The following is a 6,607-nucleotide window of genomic DNA, read 5'->3' as shown; positions in this document are numbered from 1 at the left end:
GTGGGCACACACAGAGAAAATGCCAGAATTAAGAGTCAGGTACTTATTATGGAGACAAAGCAGTAGCAGACCCAAGTGCCGGATGACTAGGGGAGTCAAGAGGGTGTGTAACAGGAACTGGGTCTTTAAAACATGATCCTGAGTCTGTCTGATGGCAACAGAAAACCTGGCTGGCATCATGTCTCCATTCTAAGGAATCTTTTCATTGTGAAAAGGAAACCAGTTACAAAGTGTCTTATGGCATAAAGCTAGGTTCTCAAGAAAATGGCAGATTTCAAACTTGATTGACTTGAAGAGTTGACACATAATATGAAAGTGCTTTTTAATGATGGCCCCTCCCTTTTCTTAGTTCCAGGACTGAAAAAATAGGAACTCCATCCATAAATGTATATAAATATAAATGCCTTTGCCTTTTCCCATTTGGTCAGGACTTGGATGTTTTTGCTATCCTTATTTGCTATAAGACTTCCTTTCTCTCCTGCTTTCCTTTGTTTCTGATCAGAATGACTTTAGATAAAGAAGACCAGAAATCAGGCTCCTGACGCGCAGTGGCAGATGACCCTCTGCAATCACTGTGAGCTGCAGGTTTAGATCAGCCAGCACAAAGAACATGATGAAATGGGGCAGAGGGAAAGAGGAGAGCAGTTGGCAGAAGCACTCGAGCCCCTGACTCCATGGCCTCCAGCCGATGGGTTCCTTCTCTGTGAGTACTTGGTTAGGATATGAAAGGCAGGAAAGCGAGCTGAAGAACCGGAAAGCACTGCCTGCCTTTTCAATTTCTGCTAAATTGGCCTCAGCAGAAGCAGCAGCAGCTCTAATGTGATGCTGGGAATATGTTTCCTTTTAAGAAACATTTGCTACCTGGGCTACTTTGACTTGTGGTTTATCTTAAAATGAGTCAACCTCCCTGATATCTTAAAAAACACTCTAGTGTTACAGGATTAGCTCTCGTCTCCAAGCGGAGTACACAGCATTAGCTTCCTGTAAATTACTATATAAGCTCAAAGCCATTTAGATCATAGAGCACTTGATTCTTTCCAGGTACAATCAATGGAATGGCATCTTTCTCCCTGAGACAGATAGCATTGAGTTTCGTTCTTTCTACATGGTACATTAGTGTATATTATTGTATCAATACAAGTTGTACATTAATAAATATAGGGAAGGATATTTTTTTCTGCCTGCGAGGAAGCCTGTATCATTATTAGACAATTGATTTAGATGGAAGTTCCAGTTGAATACCTAACAGATCAGGAAGGGCCTAGGTTCTGGGATTACTTGTAGGAGTTTTTCATAAAATGTCTTAGAAGGAGAGAAGAGTTGATTTCCTTCCTTTCCCAGCATCGATTAATGCCAGCCCCATTATTTTCCTCTGCCCCTGTTTCCATTACTCTCTCCCCAATAGTCCAAATAGGTCAGGATGTGTGCTTACTATGAGTGGCATACAGAGAATCTTAGACTTTTCCAGCCTTCCATTTAGATCTCCAGCAAAACCCATCCATCCTTGGCTTGAATTCTTTTTGCTTGTTATTTTTTTTATTGTTTCTGTTTCTATAGACAGGGTTTCTCTGTGTATCCCCAACTGTCCTAGGACCTACTCTGTAGATCAGACTGCTTTCAAACTCAGAGATCTGTCTGCCTCTGCCTACTGGGGTTAAAAGTGTGCTCCACCACTGCCCGACTTGGCTTGAATTCTTAGGACGCGCTAAGTAGAAATGCATTGAGTAGACAGAGCTCACATTGAGATAATGTGCTAGCACAAGTTTTCTTTCTTCGAAAATGTTTGACTAAGTTCACCATGTATCACATGATAATCATTACAAAATAGCACAAGTGAGGGGAATTCCAAGCAACATGCAAGTCCGTGAGGAAAACACTTTCATGGCTAATGAATTTTTATGTTAACTGATCAAATAATTCCTTAGGTATCTCACATGTGCAGGGAGCTCCTTCCATGAAAACAAAGGCCAGGCTGAAAGCCATTCTAGGAAAAACAACATAAACAGAAAGAGGCCATCTTGCTTATGTCATGCACTAGATGCAAATTCAGATTTTTTTAAAAAAATTCATACCTGTGATAAATGGAACAGTGAATTAAGTTGAGCAGAAGCAGATAGCTTGACCGAAACAGACAGAGACACATATTTTTATTATATTAATTGTGTGTATGTAACTGTGTACCTATGGGCTCATGCATCTTAAGTCATCAGGCTTAGAGACAAATGTCCTTACCCTCTGAGTCACCTTTGTAGGCCACGTCATAAATTTCTAAGACAAAATAGAAAAGGAGAGCATATTATCATGTGAGTGGTTTTACCATTGTTGCTCAAACAACAGGACAGTTCACAGCTTTCAGCAAACTGAACAAGAGCAATTTATGACAAATACAGAGAAATAAAATTGGAATGCTTCAACAGTTTACTAAGACTTAGCCAGCAATGCTCTGCTCATTCTAGTTGCTCTAAGGACTAGAAATAACAATGTATCTGACTTTTCTGTTTTCTTAGTTCATTGAAACTTGGCTCTATTTCCTATAAATACTGTCTGTTTGATTTAACTCTACCTGACAACTGTATTGTCTTGCAATCCTGTGTCCTGGCAAGGCATCCCCTGTGCTTCCACACACACCTTTTCTTATCTTCTCATGTTTCTTTTCTCTGCCTCTTTCTTCTTTTTTCTTCCACTTCTCTTTCTTTCTGTTCCTTTTCTTTTCTTACTTTATTTTCTTTCGTTTGAGACCCTCTTCCCCCCAACTCTCAAATGCTGGGATTCTAGTTATGCACCATGATGCCGGGCTATTGTTTACCATTTTTTTAGCTTTGGCTTTACCACTGGAGTGGTCCTAAGTCAAGACTTCATCCCAGGAAGCAGAGCCCAGCCTTGGCTTATAGGGGATGACCCCGACCCTATTGTGCTGCCTTTTCCATATATTTTAGTACTTTCTGAACAAAGATATACAGTTCACATATTTTCTTACCCCTGTGAATTAATATACTAACAACCGAAACCTTCAAAACATTTTATACTCATAGGTTTGATCACTAATTAAGAAAATGCCTTACAGCTGAATCTCATGGAGCATTTTCTTGGCTGAGGCTCCTTCCTCTGATGACTCCAGCTTGGGTCAAGTTGACACACAAATTACCCAATACACTACCATGTTCCTCCTCTTTTTTTTCTTAAATAAAGGTCTCATTTGTTGCCCAGGCTGACATGGAACTCATCCTTATTGTCCAAATGTGTACCACCATCCCAGTTTCGAGGGCTTTTCTTAAGTAACTAACTGCCTCAAAGAAAATAATGGTTAAGTCTGAATGTTTGATCTCGGAGTGGCAAAGCACTGTGTTCCTTGCATTCTTTTGGTCAACACAATTCACAATTCACAATTTCAAAGAAAGGAGATGGGAGGGGGATGTCACTTCCAGGGAAGAGAAACAGAAGTCTCATAGAAGAGGTGAGCATGCTAGACGGGAAAGCATTTGTAACCATGTTTTTACGATTCACTTCTTTTATTAACTTCTATTGTTTTGAGTCAAATAGCTTATTTCTGTTGACATCCCAGCAACCAACTCCAAAATGTACTGAAGTTTATAAGTCATCGACAAACTGAAGTATTTTGGACAGTTTAGCCTAAGTAGCCAACAGATAGTTATCACTTCAGTCTCTCCTCTCCAATCTGGATGCAGGATGTTTGGCCAGAGCTGTTAGAATTGCCTGCCACGGGGACAAGTGTCTGGCCATGGATTATTTCAGTTCAAGCAACAAAATGAAACTCAAAGTAGTTTACACTGTGGAATGAAGCCCATAGGCCTATAGGCCTTGCAAACCGGCCTATAGGTGTAGGCTCTGCCGTGTCAACGACAAACACATTTTCTTTAGCTTTACTTTTCTTTCTCAGTGGTCACTGACTGAGTTCCAGATACCTAGATTAATGTCAGCATCTCTTTGAGGTACCTGTGTGTGCATATGATGTATATGCACATGTAAGTCCAGCAAGAGACATCTTTGTTATAGACTTCACATTATCATAGCAAGGATAGCTCAGTTGCTCAAGTATTGGCTGTGCATGCCTGAGGACCTGAGGACAGGTTCCCCTAGGACCTTTGTAAAAGCCCGCATCCATAATCCCAGCTATAGTGGTCAGTGGTGGAGAACAAGTAGAGTCAAGACAGGCAGAGCCCTGTAGCTCACTGGCCAGATGGTCAGCTGAATTATTAATGAGCCCTAGGTCTAGTGCAACTCCTTGTCTCAGAGAATAAGGCAAAAAGTGATTGAAGGTGCCACCCACTGATTAAGGGACACAGATGAAGAGGTTGAGAGGAGGTTGTGCACCATGTTCTGAAATCCCCATTTGTTGGTCTATTTGAAACCTCTCCAGATCCTGTTTTTCTGAGGTTTTGTGGTGGTACTTTAACCATGCTGGTTAAATTCATGGACCATTGGGTGATCTTAAGCTTTAGTTCCTTGACCATCTATGGAAAATGAGAGGTGAGAAAAAAGCTCCAACTCTCAAATCCTGCATCGCACTTTTTGTTGAGTAGCCTACATCTGAAACATTCTGATGGCTTCTTGTGGATCACTATACTAAAAGACATTTACTTTTCGAGATTGCAGAGGTTTTAGGATTTGTGTTCTAGGAAAGGTGACAAACACCCAATATCTATATTTCACAAACTTGCAAAGATGCTAGAACTAGTAGTAGCAGCAATTCATGTTGCACTTGGCAAGATCTTCTGTGTTTAAAGATCATTAAATCAACTTTTAAAAATGGTTTTAAAACATTCATTTGTTTGACTGCAAACTATGAGAGCACTGTGTCCACAGCTGCCCCATGTGTGAATGCTACCCATTGCTGAAGGATTCACTCCTTCCGAGTCCATCGCAAGCACTCTCTATTGCCAGTCTGCTAATACCTGCCTGGATTCCTTGAATTAGGATGAGTCATAAAAACTGCAGGGTTAATCCAAAAAGTAAAGAACTCAAGGATATGGTTTTTCAATGCATAGAACATAATTGAATTTACTAGGTATTAAAGTCACTTTTATATTCAAACTTAATTGTAGGTGACCTGAATCACCACAACAGATGCCACTGAACCGAAAGGCTTCCAGACTTTGAAATTGCTTCATGGGTGGCAGCTCTGCCTCCTCTGCCTGGGGCATGGGAGGCTGAGCCAGGTACCCAGATTTCCACCCACATCGCGGCGGCTTTGGTGCTAGTCTCTTGATGTTATGTCTTAGAATCCCCAACACTGCAAAGTAAAAGAATAATGATGAAAACAGATAAACAAGATGGCGCATGTTTTGGAATAATTGTCTCCCTAACTGAATCTACCCACATGTACTATGAATCGTGATGATAAAGAGGAAGAACTTACTTACGCTGTTTTCTTCTGCTTTTTTGTTTTTGAAATTAAATACAAATATAGCCATTTTAGGATATTGGAAAATACAGAGGGAAAAAAAGAAAGAAAGAAAGAAAGAAAGAAAGAAAGAAAGAAAGAAAGAAAGAAAGGAAAGCAAATAGACAGCCCCCACTATCCGATAATTCCAACATCACAAAGCACACTTTGATTTAGGATTCCCCTTAGCAGGCAGTCCTCTTCAGCTGTTGACGCATTTCTTTGTTCTTCCCTACAAAAACAAAGCAAACTATACCATACCAAACAAACAAACAAACAAACAAAAAAAAAACCAAAACAACAATCAAACAAACAAAAGCAACCTACAGAAATCTTGTCCCTTCTATGTGAAAGTCTTCTGTCCCATTTCCTCATAGGTCCAGTCACACCAGGACATAATGGAGCGCAAGTCAGAGAAAACACAGGTTCTAAATCTATTGACTGACCCTCAAGCAAGCAAACAAACAATGCCCTGCATTCTCTGGCTCCCAGGGCATCAACACCTTCCACTTCTCCTATCTATGTGTCTTTTATTAGTTTGTTTGTCTTTCCCACCTCTGGTCCTCAGAACAGCCCAGGGCTCAGTCATTCCCTTTGTCAACTCATCTTCATGGGTGCAAATATCAGATTGATAGCTCCAGCCAGGGCTGTCTTCCTGAATGCCAGTCTCTGGTTTCTAGCTGGATATTGTAGTAGATATATTATCTTCAGCTCTGTTAAGGTGAGCTTCTCCCCCATCCCATTCTTCCCATAATTCTCTGATTTCAACAAACTGCGATCTCTTCTTCCAGGGACCTAGAGAATTGTAGCTCTGTCTCTCCCACTTTTCTCCCAGTACAACCAATCCATCAGTAAATCACCTCGGCCTTATTCATCATGTGTTCTGAATCTGGTCATTTCTCACGACTTCCTCTTCTACCAGTCTGGTTTGCATTGCCTCTTTTCTGTTTTTGCAATGGCTTTCTCAAACTCTTATGTTTTCTCTTGCTTGACTGTCATCTAGAAACCAGAACAAAGGGATTACAACCTTACTTGTTTGCTACTCCAATAAACTCCTGACTCTAGTCCTCAGCCTTCTCTGCCGAGGCTCTTGGCTGAATCTCTAATTTCATCCCCATCATTCCTCCTATTGCTTTTCATACTCCATCTGAAATGTCCGGCTTCTTCTTCCTTATACACAGTGTGTTTACTCCTCTGGGCATTTGC

Source organism: Microtus pennsylvanicus, chromosome 3 (assembly GCF_037038515.1).
Source record: "Microtus pennsylvanicus isolate mMicPen1 chromosome 3, mMicPen1.hap1, whole genome shotgun sequence".
In the NCBI taxonomy this organism is placed as follows: domain Eukaryota; kingdom Metazoa; phylum Chordata; class Mammalia; order Rodentia; family Cricetidae; genus Microtus; species Microtus pennsylvanicus.
The sequence above is the reverse complement of the archived record's forward strand: the minus strand, read 5'-3'. Positions refer to the sequence as shown.